The 19772-nt window shown below is 45.9% G+C and overlaps 1 pseudogene; it reads right to left on the bottom strand.

Moving 5' to 3' along the window:
• Positions 1 to 18092: 18092 nt before the first annotated feature.
• Positions 18093 to 18228, bottom strand: LOC146045304 (U2 spliceosomal RNA; annotated as a pseudogene).
• Positions 18229 to 19772: the final 1544 nt, after the last annotated feature.

The following is a 19772-nucleotide window of genomic DNA, read 5'->3' as shown; positions in this document are numbered from 1 at the left end:
GGGTAGAGCGCATCTCCAGGGCCACTCCCTGTAGTGACCAAAAAAACGGGGGTTGAGATGTAAAGCCACACCCCTCACTCAAAGCCACACCCCTTTTTGTGGCAACAGCTGAAGGTGCGCAAAGATTCTTTACGACTGCACCAGGTGTCTCTGGGGTAAGTGACATCCCTGCTTTCCGGGATCTTCAACTCTCTTTGATCTCTGCTAGTAAGAAAATAGGATGGTATCATTTAAATGGACTTGATGCAGTACTGTATTATTATTATTAATTTATTTTTTATTTCGGATTACCTTTACTGTGTACAATACACTCATGGGTTTATTTATTTTCATTGTCTAAAAATAAAACTCAAAACTTCACTAAATTTAAAATTTTGACTTTGATTTCATAATCAAATTCGGTACTTGTGTATTTTGGCGGCGCCCATCGCATCGCATACCATTACGCATGCGATGGTATGCGATGAGACGCGATTTCGTTGGTTAGTGTACGATGGCATACAATTTTCAAATTGTATGCCATTGTACATGGCATACAATGCCATACGATGCGATGCGATTAAACATTGTATAAGCACCCTAATGGGTGCTTACAATGTTAAATGCACCCTCACGGAACCCCCCCCTCAATATAAACGTGGACCCGAAGTGTGGCGAGCGCAGCGGTACGCGTCCTACGACCTTTTCATACCCCCACTATCCACGTCGGCGTGGAGTTGAGAATAGATTAGTGTGGCGAGCGCAGCGAGCCACCAAGCCCGAAGCGTGGCGAGCGCAGCGGATACCTGTGAAGCCCGCGAAGGGATGCGTTTACCTGTGAAGGTATCCGCGTCCCCTCGCGGGGCTTGCTGCGCTCGCCACGCTTCGGGCTCGCTGCGCTCGACACACTAATCTATTCTCAACTCCACGCCGACGTGGATAGTGGGGGTATGAAAAGGTCGTAGGACGCGTACCACCGCCCCTCGCGGGCTCGCTGCGCTCGCCACGATTCGGGTTCACGTTTATAGTGGGGGGGGGGGTGGCGTGGGGGTGCATTTAACATTGTAAGCACCCATTAGGGTGCTTATACGATTTTTCATCGTATAGGGGGTCAAAATCGCGTCGCATCGCATGCCATCGGGTACATGGGTATGCGATGCGATACGTTCATCGAACGATGCTGAAATCGGGCGCCGCCAAAATACACAAGTACCTCAAATTCAATGTGTTGGTTTTGTTTTTACTAGCGCTTTATTGTTTGATTTTGGATGTCTTTTTTTTTTAAATCAAACATAACATCACCTATAAATTTGAAAATAATAGAATGAAAATCAACAAACACTTCCATATATTATATATATATATATATATATATATATATATATATATATATATATATATATATATATATATATCTCTGTAAACAATGGATAAAGGTAGCGGCGACTAATTGTTTATAAATAATGATCTGGAATTAAAAAATATATTTAGAAATGTTCTTTTAAAAATATGAAAGATTTATTTCAAAAGAATATATAAAAAATACTTCTATAATAAAACAAAAATGGACAAAAAATATACAAATAGAATGAGGTAAAATTGCTTAGCTTAAGGATGTAATTGGAGGCTAAGCAATTTTACCTCTTTCTATTTGTATATTTATTGTCCATTTTTGTTTTATTATAGAAGTATTTTTTATATATTCTTTTGAAATAAATCTTTCATATTTTTAAAAGAACATTTCTAAATATATTTTTTAATTCCAGATCATTATTTATAAACAATTAGTCGCTGCTACCTTTATCCATTGTTTACATTTTTTTATGAGCAATTTACCACTGCTCCTTTTCTTAAAGACTGGCTGACACCCTTTACTAAGGGAATATTGTTTATTTATCAACTATCCAATTGGGAAAACACAAGTGGCGCCCCTCATCCAATCTTCACATATATATATCTATTGGTCAAAACATCAGACAGTGCTGTGGTTTCTCTAATTCTGTTTTTGCGTACATCTTCGATGGCAGGGTGTCTGCACATGCAGGACCTGTTCTGGGCATGTGCAGAACAGGTCCTGTATTGTCACACACCGTTCCCCCTAAGACACATACTGCCACCGATTGGGGCAGAGGAACCCAAAGACACAGGAGAAATGTGCACTGCATCCATCTCTGAATGTGGACCATCATTTCTGAAGCCATAGTCTACTGCATGTTTGGACCCCCTTTTTACACCCCCACCCCCATCCGCCGCACAAATCCCCTTTCACATGCGAGGGGATGTGTAATCTAACACATCCCATCAAATGCGGCTCACACATCCCTACATCAAAATTTACCACCGCAGGTCCCCAGAGGTTTCCCCCAAAGGGGGTTTTCCTCTCCTGAGTGCTGGAGGATGATTGTCATGAGGCTTGTTCCTCTTATAGGACAAGTTTTTTTAGAATTATGGACCAATATTCGGTCCAGAATTCCTTATTTTATAATGCAGAGTAAAATTTTTATTAAAATTACAGTTTTTCTTGCAATAAATGTATTTTTTAAATATATTTTGCGCAAAGTTTTGTTTATTTTTTAATAAATGCGCTCAGAGGTGAAGAGGAAGAAGTTTGGTCTGGTGAGGTAAATTAGAGCAGAGTTGGTTATGGGAAGTAATAGGATGGTGAGGACTCGGGAGAGGGGGAAAGGTCAGCTTAGAATTAGATAAAGTATGGAAAATGCGTGAGTTCTGCAGGTTTAGAACCTGAAACCTGAGGTGACAATAAAAATGAGAGGGGTTTCTGCAGAAATTATGAGAATGAATCAATGCCTCTAAGTAATATATATAATCAAGCATAGTTAGAGACCTATGTAAAAAATGAACACAAGTAAGTAAGATCATGATATATGGGTGGTAAACTCCTGATTAATAAAAATAATTATTAGTATTATTATTATAATAACAAAATTGACTGGGAGTTGCTGCGCTCACCACCTTGCCCACTGACTGATGCCAGCCTGTGAGGGTATACTTTCCTGCTGAGTATGGTCACGTATTACCAAACATACAAGATTTGACCTAGAAAACAAAAAAAAACTTGTATTGACGACTGATCCTGACATTTTGTACATGTTGACCCTAACCACTGTCGACCTTTTTTCAACATTTTGTACTTGTCGACCAATTGCATATTATCGACTCTAGATCTATACCACACACATTATTAGGTACTTGTGTATTATCTGGGTGTCCAATTTTTTCATTGCATGCCACTACTTAAGGCATGCGATGCGATGCGATTTTTCATTGTAAAGACCCGATTTTTCATTGTATAGTCACCCGTGGGTGATTTCATACCCCCGCTATCCAACTACGCATGGAGTTGATTTTATATAGTGTAGCGAGCGCAGCATGGTGAGCGGACGTGGATTACTTCACATGTATTCTGCGTCCCCTCGCCGCAGGGACTGTGGTACGGGTTCCAGTGTCATAACTTTGTTTTGGTACAATATGGCACGGTAATGAGCCGGCGCGGGGGGGGGGGAGCGAGTCACTTACCAAGCTGGTGACACGCCGCTTGTGGCCACGCACACCCACGCCGAAGCCGCTCAGTTCCGGGTGACGTCACCCGAAAGCGACCGCCGTCACGGCCATATTGACTGTGGGCACTGGGCAGTTGGTGTCTGCGGCCGCGGGCACTAACCACTGTGGTAGCACAGTCGGCCCAGCCAGGGGAAATCAGCGGCTCAGACAGGGAAAAGGAGGCCAAATCGGTACCGGCCCACCGGGAAATGGCCCGGTCCTCCCGGTGGGCCAATCCGCCCCTGCTGGTAGGTCAATTGGCTTCCAACAAAAAATTAACCCTGGAATAACTGTGTGTGTGTGTACATGTGGAAGGGAATATAGGGGCAGGGACTAGTGTGAATGTTCAACTATACTCTGTAAAGCTGCGTAATATGTATGCGCTATATAAGAAAAAGTTAATTAATAATTAATATAGCACTAGCTCATTTTAAGATTAGATTGCCCAAGGTAGTTATGTAATGCAATATATAAATCGCAAAGTTTGGCATGCAGGATGATTAAATACATACCGGGGCGAACAATATATTGATCTGACCAAATCTGTGGGGATGCAGTTAAAATCCCGGCGGTCGGGATCCCGACGCCGGAATCCCGACACATTCTCCCTCCGTGGGTGTCCACGACACCAATGGAGGGAGAATAAATCAGTGTGCCGAGCGTAGCGAGTCACCGGGCCCGCTGCGTGGCGAGCGCAGCGAGCCCGCAAGGAGGGGCGATCCACGCTCCCCCCCTTGTCGGCATTTCGGCTGTCGGGATTCCGGCGTCAGGATTCTGAACGCCGGGATCCTGACCGCCGGGATTCAGTACTGAATCCAATCTGTGGAGTGGGTGCTGTAAATTCTCCTGTGGATGGCAGTGTGGGAGAGTTATTCATGCCTCTGTCAGGTGAGAGATGGGGCTGATGCTAAGCACTAATTTTTTTGGCCTGATGAACCAGATTATCTGGATCACTTCCAGCAGGGTGGAACCCAGCAGGTTGCTGCACAGCCCTGACATGTGCTCAAGGTCATAGACTTTATCTGTTGCTGCTCCTGACCCGGGGTCATCTGCTTTTCCCTCCACCAGCCGCTCCTGTACACGCCCTGCCAATCCCTATGCAGGTCACTCCAGAGTATAGGAAATAGTGAAATAGCTGAACATGTAGCACAACTAAGCGCCTTGCAAGTTGCAACCAAGACAGAAACTGTGAAAATGAAATCATGTTAAAGTGAAAAAAAAAAAAATTATTAAAAATATAACTAACGACAGCCTAAACTCGTTAGGAACTAGTGTCTAGATGCTGGCCATAATGCGCAGTTGCTGGATTCTAGATGACAGCTTCTGCTGTCTAGGTGACCGCTATACTTTTATTATTACAAAAAACTTGTATACTTTGTATACCGATGTTTAGTGGTCTATTTATTTCTTGCACTTATTAAGGTATGTTTTACTTATGTAGATACTGCGGAATCAGAGGCAGCTCCAGAGCAGGGGCTGCAGCCAAATTCAAATAGAGGAGTTGCACCAACTGCCATTCAAAACTGACTCACTGGCAGTGGGTGTGGCTCCCTTATTTCAATTTTATAACTGTGTTGCAGCCGCCCTCTGGAGCTGCCACTGCAGCTGATTAAAGTATATGCACATCCCATTGTATAGTGGGTGTTATTAGGGGGAGGAGGGGATTAAAAGACCCCAAAAATACATTTGGCATTCAAATTTGGAAAGAGATCATATAACCCTACTTTTCCTATGTATCATAGCCCTATAGTCAGTAACTCCGGGCAGACTTACCATGCATTGGCTTTCCAAGCTGCTGGTAAATGGTGGTCTTGACTATTGTTTTTCAGGTATCCGGATTACTCACAGACATTGTCTAGATAGACAATCAATAGGTCGACATGGACTGCATAAACCTTGACAAAAGGTTGACACATGAAAAGGTTGACATTTCAGTTTTTTGGACTCTTGCATGGTTTACCATCCACGTGGACTCCGAATGGGAATGGCAAAGTGTGCTGAGTGCAGTGAGTGCTGAGTGCAGTGAGGCGTCAGTGTGTGAGTGCAGTGAGGCACCAGTCCTGAAGCAAGGTGAACGAAGCGCTACTCTAATTTGGGGTCCCCAGAGTCATGTCCGCAAACCACTAATATCAGAGGCCTCTTCCCTCCAGTGGGTCAATTCAGTTGCTTGCAATGACTTCGATGTTTGCGGTTCCAGTGAATATACACACCAGCACCCCAAATCACATCATTATCACCCCAATATCCCAGACTTTGATGTATTACTGGAAAACATCAATCTCATCTTATTATACCAATTAATAATGACTTAATATCACCCCTTTAATATTATTAATACAATAGTAATTGCCGTTATCCCAAAAGTTATATCTCTCCTTTTGATTGGACAAATACTTTTATATTTGTTTAATGGGGGTTAGGCCCATTACATCACAGATGGGAGGTATGGTACCTTCACCCCTATGCCTGTGCTTTCACGGTACACAAATCCAGTTCTATTTCAGAATATGGTGGAGATGTATCAAACCTGCAAGAGAGATAAACAGGATAGCTAAAAAGTACCAACCAATCAGCTTCAACTCTCTGCAAGGGTTGATACATCTCCCCCATTGTCACAGATATCCAAGAAAAAATGGTTGCTTTATAGAACTCCTTTTTCTAAAACATGCAACAGAAATGTCTTCAATAAAAAAAAAAAATATATATATATAAAAAAAAAATGGGTGCGCCATGTTTAGTGGAGAAGCATTGCGCTAAAATATCCATATCAGCCACTGTGATTGGCAGAGGGGAATTGGACCTTAAATAGCGGTTCCATAAATGTAAGTATGGGATAATGCAGCTGGACACTGCAGGTTCTTCCATCATATAAATTGATTGCACTGTTTGTTTTTACGTTGAGGATAAATGCTGAACATGTGTTCCCAATTTATAGTGATGTATGTTGATGTGACAGGACTTGTTTTTCTATATTCTCTGATGTGAAATCTAACTGGGTTCAAACGTGTTGGAATAGGTTCGGTCTCTTCTCCTGCCTGTTGAACTGTTTTTTGATGTTTACTATTGAGGATTCGCCATATGTAATTATTGATGAAAAATCGCTAGAAGTGTGTGACACCGCTATCAGCAGAATGCATTAAAATGACATGTTAAAGGCACTGAGCCATTATTTATATACTATAAACAATTTTAAGGTTACACCTCTTCATTTTACTTCAATATTACTTTCTCTCTTCATTTTGGTGGGCGTCAGAACTGATTCTTGACTAGAAAATGTCCTCTAATACACAGGATACTAGACTAGTAAGTAAGTAAGTAAGTAAGTAAGTATAATTTATATAGCGCACTTTCTCCAGCAGGACTCAAGGCGCTTACAGACATTAAAAAACAATGCACATAATACAGAGGATGTTGGTGGTACAGTAACAGACATGTCACAGACAAAAGAAACCCCTGAGCACACAGTAAGCATAATGCAGGAGTGGTGCAGCATTTTGGATAATAACTTCCATGGGCTGTGTACTCCACCCTGACAAGGTACCAAGTGCGGCAGCCATTTTAGGCGCTCTGCATAGGATTACCCAGGGTGAAATAGAATACCCCTAAAAGAAATTACCCAAAATGGATGATTTCAATGTATACTCAGGTCCATGTATTTTTCATCCCATTCACAAGTGCACCAGATGAGGCAGCCATGGTGGGCGCACTACGAAGGTTACACTGTAGGAGGCGAGCCATACAAGGACCCAATGCATATATTAGAAAGCAAATACATCTGTAATAGTATGATAAACCCTGCACAGCAACATCCACGTGACCCACATCCTGCCCGCAGAGAAACCATCTGAGGCAACCAGCTTGGTGCACTGCATAGGTCAGTGCTGGCAGGGTGTGCAATCTGTGGAGGTACATAATACAGGAAAAGCACATGGTGAGGTAGATGTGTGCTGCAGGAGAGGAGGGGGGGAGAGAAAAGACATGAACACACATTTGCAGGGGACTGACACCTTTACACGGGATTGATGGGTGAAGTGTTGGTGCATAGGCTGGCCCTGCTGCTTCCCCTCACAGCTCCATGCTCACGATGAGGGGTAGGGCTGGGGGTAGTCCAGGTGTTTTTAGCCGTAGGGGTGGTGGGCCTGGTCCACTCATTGCAAAGGTGAGTTGAGGCCACATGATGTTCCTGAGTTTTGGATATAATGCAGTCCTTCAGCAGTAATGATGGTTTGTTCTTTGCCTTCTGGTTTCCTTCGGTTTAACGCGGGTATAACGCTGCTATTAATTTAAAGATGACCCTTTATAACTAGACCCTTCAGACACTAGACCCCTAACGTCCTAAAGGACTGACGTCCCAAACTATACTCAATATATAAGCCTAAAAAACATATGTCCATCCTGAATTAGCTGCCCCTCCCAATACACCTCCCCCACCAGCAAAAGGTGCTAATCAGACCAAACCAATGTAAGAGCAGTAGCACTATCCCAATATTTCTAAGTTCTTCACATAGCACAGATAAAACCACAATAGCAGCTTTTACAGATTTAAAGCGATGTTCTGCAGTAGAAATCTGAAATAAGTTTACCCCGTTTAAATCAGTGCAAACAGCTGCGATGTTCTGCAGTAGAAATCTGAAATATGGATCTTTCTGCTGCTCAGGGGCGGATCTTCTATGCAACTGATGAAACACCAACAAATCTGGTCTTCACCTCCTGTTTTTATGTACTTTATGTTTATTGTAGTCTAGCTCTGTGATTTGAGCTCTTTATATAGAGTGAACTGTGTATTTGTTTACACTACAATTCCTGACCGCTGCAGAACTTCTCTTTGTGACATTCCCAGGATGGTGGAGCCTGAGAGGGTGCATCCTAGGAAGGAGCTGGGAGCAATGAAAGGGGAGGAGTCCCAGGACAATGATATGCTTATAGGGTAATTTTCTGGCGCTAAGCGGTGCTTTGCACACACTGCTCAGTACACTGTTACACTGTGTGCTGTCAGGTGGTTACTGAAAAGAGGCGGGAAAGAGAGTGATGTGAGGTGATTAATGAAGTGGGATATCTGTGAGGTGATTACTGAAAGGAGGTGCTGCTAAGTGATTATTGATGTGGTGGTGTGCTGTTATTGGTAGATATTTGAACCTTTTTGGAGTATTACTTATTGTTGCTGGTTGCAAAGAGTACAGTACAAGAGTGAAGGTGCCCATACACAGTGCGAGGGTGCTGTGCTGTGTGGTGTGCGCTCCCGCAGGCATCCCATCGCACAGCACATAAAGTCTGTGCAGCCCTTACTTTTTTAACTAGGTCCCGATCGCATCGCATGCGATGCGATGCAATCTAGTTCAAAATGCACTGGAGTATTGTACCGTGTATGGTCACCTTAACAGTACAAGCTTCAGGGTCCCAAACATGAAGGTCTGCCACTGCTGCACCATCCCATTTAGACTCTCACACACAAGGCCCTCTTCCCTCATAACATCATTTCCTCCACTTCCTATTGCTAATACTGGCCATCCACTAGACCAACTCTCACCCAACAATCCAACTAGAAATTCTGGTACTGTATGGGAGCAAATTTGCTCACAAAACCAGGACAATAGCATTCAGTCAAATTGTTTAAATCTAACAGATTCAACTACTGAACCGTATCTAAATATTCAGTTTTTGGGTGGGATGCACTAAAGGAAAAATGTCATTTTGGGATGCAGGAAAACCTGTACGCCGGGTCCACGACCCCCATAGAGGGAGAATAGAATAGGTGGCTCGCGTAGCGAGACACCGTGCCCGCAAGGGGCTTTTTTGCGCTCGCCATGCTGTCTTAGGTCGGGCAGTCGGGATCCCGACGTCGGGATAATGTCTGTCGGAGTCCCATACCACACCCCACTGGTTTCTATTTGAAAATCTATTTGTGTGTGAAGTTGAATTTCTGGTGATTGTGAGGGGGATTTTTGCCTTTAGTAAATACCTGATTGTCAAATGCAACATCAAATCACATCAATATATAACCTGCAAACCATAATCCACCTTTAGTAAATAAAGCCCCAGGTGTCTGTGTGCTATGTGCCCTATGTCATACGAGAAGTGTCCTGGTGTAAATGGTGTAAATGTTTGTTGTACTGCGTGTTCTTTTCAAAAACGTATGTAACAGGCTGACATCAGGCCAAATGTAATAGGGTGTGAGAATCAGAAAGTGAGAGATTTTGGGAGAGTTTTCCCTTTTTTTTAAAAGCGGCAATAAATTACATGGCAAAACCAACCTGCTGCGTTAATAATTTTTTAAAAAACTCTCCCAAAATCAAAGCACAGCAAAGAACTGTGCATTCTTCTAAGATGGCATCACAAATCACCAGGGAGAGTCCAAGGGTGTTGGTGGTTGCGATGGACAGGGCCGGTGGCAATTTTAGTCTCCCTGGGGCCCATTTATCATTTAATATTTGCATTGGGGATAGCCGCAATTAATAAGTACTGCCGGGATGTAAGACGGAGGGACTGTAGCAGGAATCTCCGATCCCTCCTGTGATCTCTCCTGCCCTGATCATAGCTACATACCCCAGGTATCTATGGGGATGCAATCAGCGGCGTAACTATAGCACCGCAGCCCCCGCCACCGCGGGGGGGGGCGCTGTGCATGTGGGGGCGCCGGGATATGCGGTGCTATAGTTAAACCCCCCCCCCATCCCCCGCAGACTGTCACTTACCTATCGCGCTGGTCCCCGGCGGCTCCATTCTTCTGCTGAGGACCACCACAAAATGGCCGCCCCCATATAGCACACAGTTCTCTGAAACTGTCTGCTGTATGGGGGCGGCCGTTTTGTGGTGGTCCTCAGCAGAAGAATGGAGCCGCCGGGACCAGTGCGATAGGTAAGGCTGTGGGGGATTGGGGGGGTCGGGGTGTTTGCATCGGCGGCGGGGCGGCAGGGCAGGGGTGCTTGGCGGGGCGGCGACGAGGGGGGGGCGCCCCCCCTAACGGCGGGGGGGCGCCCAAAACGTAGCTACGCCACTGGATGCAATGCTGCCCGATGTACCAATATCAGGCATCATTGCATCAGTTCCCACATTCTGAGATGGTAGTAACCCATTATAGCCTATGGGCTACTTACCACACCGCCCAGCCTGGTCAGTGCGGGTCAGTGCTAACCGCGCATTCGCAGACCCCCACCCACCAGAGCAGTTCGCTGGGGTGGGCTCCTGACCCTGCCTCTGCCCGGACATACATTTTACCCATTAGCCATGCATATTACAATACGTTCCTGTGTGGTAGTTCCCACCCACATCACATTGTATATATGCGATCCTAAGGTAAATGGGCCTCTGTCACTTGTCTCCTCTCCATTCATTCCTCTTCTGTTCTCTAGCGCAGTGGGTGTAGCAGTGATGCGCAGCACAGGTTCTCCATTCCCCACTGTAGTGATAGCAGCCTATGCAGACTCATAGAGGGAAGTTTACTACGATGGGAAATTTACTACGATGGGACGGGCAGACTAGATGGGCCAAGTGGTTCTTATCTGCTGTCAAATTCTATGTTTCCATGTTTCTATCTATGTTTCTTGTTCAGATGGGATGTTGCTATTAGCAACCAATCAGATACTATCTATTATCTTATTGAAGGCACTAATTAAATATGAATTTGATTCTCATTGGTTGCCCATAGCAACATTCTATGTTAAAAAGAACTCCCATCCTAGTAAATGTCCAATATAATGCACTATAACAACAACAGGGGTCCTATGGGACTATGATATCAATGCTGTATTAATAATTGTGAATAGTGAATAATAGAACACAAAAGATTCATAGATCACATTGGGAATTCTTGCACGAAGGATAGAGCTAGTGCTGCTGTGTATTGATGACCACTACTCTCCCATCCCGTTATATGTATCGGGGGAGTGTAGAGCGGCTAAGACTACAGGTAGAAATCCGCACATATTTACACACACACACACACACACACACACACACAATGCGGCCACAGAGACAGCCCCTTTGCCTGTGACTCTGGAACAGACCCATAGTATAATATCACGGAGCTCACGATACATAGAAGAGATGTTGTGAATGATAACAACCATATGTGAACAATGACGAACATTCCAAATGAAAATTAGCTAATTATAAATAGGATCCATGTTTTATCAAGTCTCAGAGTTGGATATTCAGCCTTTATTGTACAGTCACTGAAGCGGGGATGATTAAAATTTCCTTTGAGACAAGGCTTTCTTTCAATCTGGACCGCAGATGTTAACAGGTCTATAAAAATAACACTCACTGTATTCCTTATGTCTGACCTGAATATATATATTACCCAATAAGATGATGTAATGCTAGAGAGGCCCATAGATGATAGTTCTTTATTGTCCTGGAATCTTATTTAGCTTACTAATATGCATAGCCTGCAGTAGTGGTTCCCAAACTGTGTGCCGTGGCACCCTGGGGTGCCTTGGATGATTTGCAGGGGCAGGGCTGCCATCAGAAATGATGGGGCCCGGGACTTACAAAATATACGGGGCCCCCACTTCCAGGGGGATGGGGGCAGAAGTGGTAAGAGCTGTGAATATTATGGATCATGGGTGGAGCTACAGTGAGGGATAAGAAAGGGCAGATACAGTTGGAGGACAGAGGGACATCCAAATGCAAATGAGCAAATGCAAATGAGGGTCAGGGGATATCCCAGAGATAAGGGAAGGGCGCAGAAAGGTGCGGGTCAGAGGTGCCCATACACTGCTGCGATGTCTTGCAGCAGTGTACGGACACCTGATACCCTGTGAGCCGCCCGGGACCTTCCCGGCGGCAGGGACGCATGCGATGCGTCACAATTTGTTGTGACGCATCGCATGTGTCCCTGCTTCCCGCCTGCCTTGCCGCCAGGAGGGAGGTCCCAGGACGGGTGGTCAGACGGGCAGGACCGCGCATAGGACCCGACGGCATGTCAGGGACAGACGATTTGGTCCGATTTAATGGACCGATTGGTCACAATCAGCCAAAATAGGACCAAATTGGCTCAGTGTATGGGGGCCTTTAGACTTAAACTGGCCATACACTACTGCAGAGTCTTGCAGCAGTGTATGGCCATCCGATTCCCTTTAAGGCACCCATGACCTTCCAGTGCGTCAGGATCGCATGAAATACATCGACCCTATTCTTTGCTGCCAGGAGGGGGGTCCAATTCGGGACTGCGCATCGTATCAGATGTCAAACATACAGTATTCAATTTAGGCGTAGTGTATGGGGGAGTTTAGTGAGCAGGTAATAGAAGATAGGTGAGTGGGGTATAATGGGGGGTGTAGTCTGATTTGGGGGTACAGTAGCATGATAGCATAGGGTGAGATGTGGAAAGGTTGGTCCAGTATGGTTCCCTCCCCATCTGTGTGTGCATCCAGGGAGATCAGGGCTGTGCGCTCTGTTTGAGTGCTGTGTGCTCTCTTACGCAGTGGCGTAACTTTATCCCAGCTGCCCGGAGGCAAGATCAATCTGTGTGCCCCCCCTCCAGCGGCATGATATATTTAAAGAGCAAAGTAGTTTCAAATACTTTCTTTATGATAGCTTAGATACACCCCCAGTTCTACCAATTTAAGGTTAGGCACTAGAGGGAGGGTTATGGTTAGGCTGCAGGAGGGGATGGGACAGGAAGGTTAGCCTGCATGGTGGGAGTTAGGGATAGGTACTAAGGAGAGGGTTAGGGCTAGGCTGCAGTGAGGGGAGATTCATTTTAGGAACTACAGTAGGTTGATGGTTTGGTTGTGGGAAGGGGATAGGTCCTAGGAGGACGGTTAGGCAGCAGTAGGGTAAGAGTTAGGCACTGTAGTATATATAAAGATAGTTTATGTGCATTAGCTAGATAAGTTAGTATCTCTTTAAGAATCTTGCAGTGGGATAGAACATGTGACCAGGAAGTAAGGAGATGTAGAAGAAGGAGAAGGAGAGCAAGCATGTGGGGATGTCTAACTGTACTCCTGCAAGTATGATTTATACATAAGAAATAAAACATCTAATCTTCAGTGTGCAAGATTAATTGAAAGCAACAAAGGTATGTCAAGATACAACAACTGGCGACGAGGATAAACTTTTGATTACTAGAGTGACTGTTACACTGTGGGAAGGGAGCATTAGGGTTAAGGCCCCCATACACTATGCGATTTTGGGACAATTTCATCCGATTTCGGCACTTTGGGCCGATAATCGGATGAAATCGCCCCAAAATCGCAGGTGTGTGATATATGATCCGATCCGATGCGCGGTCCTGTGCGCATCGGACCGGATCAGGGAGGTCGGACGGTCAGCACATAAGATCATCCGACCTCCCTGTATGCTATGCATATGCCTGCCCACCTGACAGGCATATGCATGCAGACACCGGGGGAGCACGGCGGGCAGACACACTGACCTGGCCGGGCATGCTGTGATCACAAATAGCAGCGCTGCCACTACGGGACGGGACGCACAGTGGCGGCTATTAGATTTTTAAAATACCTGTCAAATGACAGGCCGTTCTGTGATTGGCTGAGAGCTCTCTCAGCCAATCACAGAACGGCCGGTCATTTGACAGGTATTTTGAAAATCTAATAGCCGCCACTGTGCATCCCGTCCCGTAGTGGCAGCGCTGCTATTTGTGATCACAGCATGCCCAGCCAGGTCAGCATCACTCGCCGCACCCGGCACCCGCCGTGAACTAATTTGAGAGCCGCCGCCCGCCCCCACTACTGCCGCTGCCCGCCCCACTGCTCCTCACCGCCCTGCAGCTCCCCATTTGTTTTACATTTGATAAATCGCAAGCGATTTATCACATGTAAAAACTGGCTCATCAAGTGCCAAATTGTATGTGAGCCTCCCGGGGAGCTGCCGGGCGGCTCACAGGAGAATTGGGTCCGACTTGTCCTAAGGACAAGTCGGCCTAATGTATGGGGGCCTTTAGGCACTGGGGGACATTAGGCTGTGGAAGGATTAGGCAATAGGGGGAGGGTTAGCAGAGCTGGCACTAACCAGTTTGGCAATAATTTGGTTGGTGCCCCCTACCACTGGCCCTAGTTCCACCTCTGACCCAGCAGCCCTCTCCCAGCAGCACAGATCACAGAAGCTTCCATCAACACCCATCACCTCCTCACCTGTAGCAATCCTCATTTTAGTTCTCTATGCAAGCAAGAGCAGTAGTGTCTGTGTCCCCACCGCCCTTATTTAAACAGGGACAATGTTTGCAGAAGGCACGCGGGCCATAAAGGAGCTTGGTCACACAATACTTCACAAATGAAATTACACCACACTCTAATGTAACATTAGTCACATTATATCACACTATAGTGTCCCTTATTCACATTACACCACACCATACTGCTTATTATTCACATCACACCTCTCCGTACTGCTTCTTATTCATATCACACTGTATTGCCCCTTAATCACATCACAACACACCGTATTGCCCCTTATTAACATCACACACCACCGTATTGCTCCTAATCCACATAACACCTGACCACATTCCTCTTTATTCACATCACACCACGTTGACCCTTATTCACTTCACAATGCACCATACTGCTCCTTATTCACATAGCACAACACTGTATTGCTCCTTATTCACATTACACCACACCGTGTTGCTCCTTATTCACATCACACCACACTGAACTGCTCCCTAGCTTTAGGTACTAAGGGGCGCTTAGGGTTAGGGAGGGGTGGTGGTTAGGCAATAGAAAGGGGTGGACAATTAGGGTTAGACTGCAGAGAAAATAGGGTTAGTCACTAACAGGGTGCGATAAGGTTAGGCGGGGGTTTAGGCACTGAATAGGGGGGGGGGAGGGTTAGTGTTATGTTTTCAGAGAGAGGAGGGTTAGGCACAAATGGAGAGGGACAGGGTTAGGCTGCAGGTATTGTGTACCAGTTCTCATATACACAGGGTTCTTGTACACGCAAATAAAAATCACACAGTAGTAGTAGTTTGTTTATTTATAAGGCGCCACAAAGTGTCCGCAGCGCATACATAGCACACAAAAAGCAAATTACAACGTAACGTACAGGGTGTGGTGATAAAATACAGCATAAATAGGGGTATAGCTGGTATAATTAAAATCAACATCAGTTCTGAAGTAGGTGTCGAAATAGTCGAGGAGACTGGAGATGAAGTAGAGGAAGGGAAGAACAGAGCAGGAGCGCTGGTGAGGTAAAGAGGTAGGGTGAGTACGTGAGGAAGGAGGACCCTACTCATAAGAGTTAACAGATTAAAAGGAAGTGGGTGGACGAACGAAAAACAATAGGATAAGTAGGAACGGATGGGAATGGATGGAGGGGTAGGGTAGGCAGGATAGGAGGAGCAAAAGAGGTTAGGAGGAGGAGGGATAGGCTAGTTGAAAGAAGTGGGTTTTGAGTGAGCGCTTGAAGGAGGTAAGGGAATCAGAAAGCCTGATGGGTGGCGGGAGGTTGTTCCAGTGCAGGGGGGCAGCGCAAGAGAAGTCTTAGACACAGGAGTGTGAGGAGGTGATTCCACAGAAGTAAATTATGTCAGGTATATAACTGGACCTGATATTAATATGTAATGTAGTGTGAAATGAGTAAAATAATGAAAAATAACAAAATGTGAAAAAACATACAAAAATGTAAATATGTAAAAAAAACCATGCAAAACAATTGAAGTGTACAATTAAAGTACATGTGTGCAAGGGGGGTGGAAGGAAAAGAAAGAACAGGGAGAGGGGGAAGAAACGTGGAAAAAGGGAAGGTAAAGCAGAAAGTTACAGTATATCAGAATCCAAATACCGGCACTCTAAGCAATCTCATATGATGTACAGTATGTTCTGGGTGCCCTCCTTAGGCAGTGCCCAGCAGCTGACCACAAATTCAGAAATATAGCATACCTCCCAACTGTCCCGCTTTCCGCGGGAACGTCCTGGGAGGGGCAGTTGGGAGTCCCCCGTGTCACCAGCTGAGCAGCAGTGAATAAACACTATTAGTGTCTATTCCTGCAGGCAGAGGGTCTGGGGGCATGGCTAGAAGCTCACAGAGCCACTGGCCCATGCCCCCAAAGCAGCAAAATAGGGGCGTGGCCTCATGGAATAAGACAAATGGTAAGACACGACCCTTTCCAACAGGCCACGCCCCACTGTGGGAGGTATAGTATAGTGATGTACAGTAGCCTCAGATGGCAGCAGAGAAAACAGAAAAGAGCCAGGCTTGCACCATACTTGCCTACTTTTGAAAACTAGTTTCAGGGAGATTATAGTTGGTAATAGAATTTTGCCCAGTGCTCCATTGAGGGTTGCGTGTCATGCTCCTCCCAAAGGGCGGGTCTAGTTCCATATATGGAGAGATAGTGAAAAAAGTTTGTGAACGTGGCACCTAGAAGCATGGGGGTGTAATGGTACATCTGAGCGGAATCTTTTAAAATGGCTTATATCCAAATGTAGATGAGCCCCAAAGCAGTTAGTAAGAGATGAGTTTGAAGAAACTCAGGGAGCCCGAGGTGTGCTCCCACCACCACCAGTGCTGTGCCTAAACACGTGCAAAGGGGGCAGCCGTACGAACATGTGGACCCTCTCCCAAAGGAGAAAGGCCCCATGGTTCCCCTAACCCCCCTCAACCATAAGGCCGAGGAAGGGAAAAAGGGATCGGTGGGTCCTCTTCGCCGAAGCTCAGAGAGACCCGCGTTTCCTCCACCCCGGAAGGGTTTTGGACGGTGGGTCCTCCGCACCCGAAGGTTTGGAGAGACCCGCATAGGCTTCCCTCCGCCTTGCGGCTTGGGGTTGCCCTCGAGGGGACCGGGACTCTCCCCAAAAGGTGAAGAGTCCCAGTCACGTTTGGGGAACGGAAGGCCCGTTAGGGACAGCCGCACTACCCAAATCAAAAAAACGTGACAAACTAACGAAAAACGTGAAGTGCTCAAAAGTGCAAATCAAAGAAAGAAATAAAAAGAGGCCCTAGACAGAAGGCCGGGGTGGGGGTGTAAAAAATTGTCCTACCCCATCCAAAAGGACGAGGTAAGGACGTGTAGCCTAACCTAGAGGGAAGTGCGCGGTGCAAGTGCCATTCAGTGCATGGTGCTGGACATCACCAGTGCAAATCAGGCACCCCCGAGTTACCCCGGGGGCACAGTGCAGCCTCGGGCTCCAGGCAGCCGACCAGTCAGCGTCCGACCAAGTGTTTCTCCGTCTCACCAGCAGGTACTTTCCAGCCCCTGGCATGGGAATGGGTATTCCACTGGGCTTTTCGAAAGACTCCCTTAGGGGCTGCACCCCCCTCGGAAGAGCAATCTACTCAGTCCCAGTGTTTCTCCGCTCCCAGGGTTAAGATACTAGGCTGAGCTTTTCGCTGTGCCCAGGCTGGTGGTTTGCCCAACCTGGACCAATCTACTCGGTCTCAGCTTTTCTCCGCTCCCTGGGAATGGATACTAGACTGAGCCTTTCGCTGTCTCATCCTTCGGGGGCTACGAACCCCGTCAAGAGAGTCAAACTACTAGGCCCAGTGTTTCTCCCCCCCTCTTACCAGTGGGTTTATGGAAACAACACCTCCTACCACTGGCAGAGGTGAAGGTACTCAGCTAGCCCTTTCACTGCTCCCGGGAAAAAACAGAGGGGTCCCACACCCTCCGCCCATCAGAGCAGCTGCTCAGACCAGCCTTTCTCTATTCTCTGCCAGAGGCCAGTCCATACCCACTGATAAGAACAGATACTATACTTGATCTTAGCCAAAAGGCAGAGAAGCGATTAGTAAGAGCAGTTAGTAAGAGATACTATACTTGGTAATGTGCTACAAAATGGTGCTGATGATTCAATGTAAATGTATCTGTGTCTTTCATTCTTTTTTTTCCCCAAAAATTGAACAGTGTAATGTGGGCTAGGTGAAATGAGGGAGATTGCTAGACTCTTGAGGGAGAGAGGGAGATTGCTGCTATTTCAGGGAGTCTCCTGCAGAATGCAGGAGGGTAGGCAACTATGGCTTGCGCCTTTGTCTAAGGTAAACAACCCAATTCACCACCACAAGCTACAGAAAAATATACACTGCCCATAGGACATAGATCAGCAGATTTATAATGTTGTTTGATTCTTTATCCCTTAATTCCTATAGATGAATAACTGCACTCAAATGTTAAACACAACACTAACAGACTATTATATTATATGTCATACATTTTACCATGAGACCTAAAGCAAACAGACAGAATACTTATGCTTGTCATTAATACACCAGTTGCTTGTTTCCTTTTGCATAAACAAAGTCCTATAACCATATTAGTGTGTGCTCTGAATACTGATATTTCACTTTCCCATGTTCCTGTCTGTTTATATAATACCTCAGGCCTGGATCAGTCAGCACATAGATTGATGTCACTGTGGTAAATGCAATGTTCTATCAGCCATAGGTTGTTTTATCAGGACACTGATACTAAGCAGAGTACATAGATCATTTACATTAAAGGAATGCCATTATTCACTTATATTATACACTTTCGCCATTCTGCCACTGCCTGCCGAAGACTGAAGCGACATCAAAACCTCCTGAACCTGCCCTGCCAACACCTCAAACAAGAGGTTGTGATGTGCTGGAACTGCACCCTCTTTATGCTGCAGAGGATGGAGGAGCAGCAAAAGGCTATTCAAGTGTATACAGCCACCTACAACATAGGCACCTGACCCAAGTGCACTGAAGGCTGATTTCCGTGTTCTGCAAGGTTCTTCAGCCGTTTGAACTTGCCACATGTGAAGTCAGTTCTGACACTGCCAGCTTGAGTCAGGTCATTCCCCTGGTGTGGCTGTTGCAGAAGCAGCTGGAGAAAGTGAAGGAGAAGCTAAAGTGTTGGGATTCCGCAAAGTATGTAGCTCTTGTGGATGAAGCCCTTCATATGCTTTGCCAGGATATGTTCCAATCCTCAGTTTAAAGAGAATGTTGTGTCTCTTTCTGACGGACACAAGTCTACAGTGGTGCAAAGACCTGCTGGTCATCTGAAGCGGACCGTGACATGGCAAAAGCTCCTCCTTCATTTTCTCCCACACCTGTGCCTGCAAGGAAGCAACTCAAATTTCCTACCCGACCCACTGGCAGTGATGCAGGGCAAGCAGGAGCAAGTTTGGACATCTGGTCCGGACTGAAGGACCTGCCAACGATTGCTGACATGTCTACTGTCACTGCATACAATGTTGTCACCATTGAAAAATGGTGGAGGATTGCTTTGGTGACAGCATCCATACCTGTACTGGCAGGAAAAAAAGGAAGTTTGGAGGTCCCTCTACAAACTGGCTCTATTTAGCCTG

The sequence above is a fragment of the Crinia signifera genome, chromosome 1 (genome assembly GCF_055691185.1).
Source record: "Crinia signifera chromosome 1, ASM5569118v1, whole genome shotgun sequence".
Taxonomy (NCBI): Eukaryota; Metazoa; Chordata; class Amphibia; order Anura; family Myobatrachidae; genus Crinia; species Crinia signifera.
This window is presented reverse-complemented; position numbering and strand designations above follow the sequence as displayed.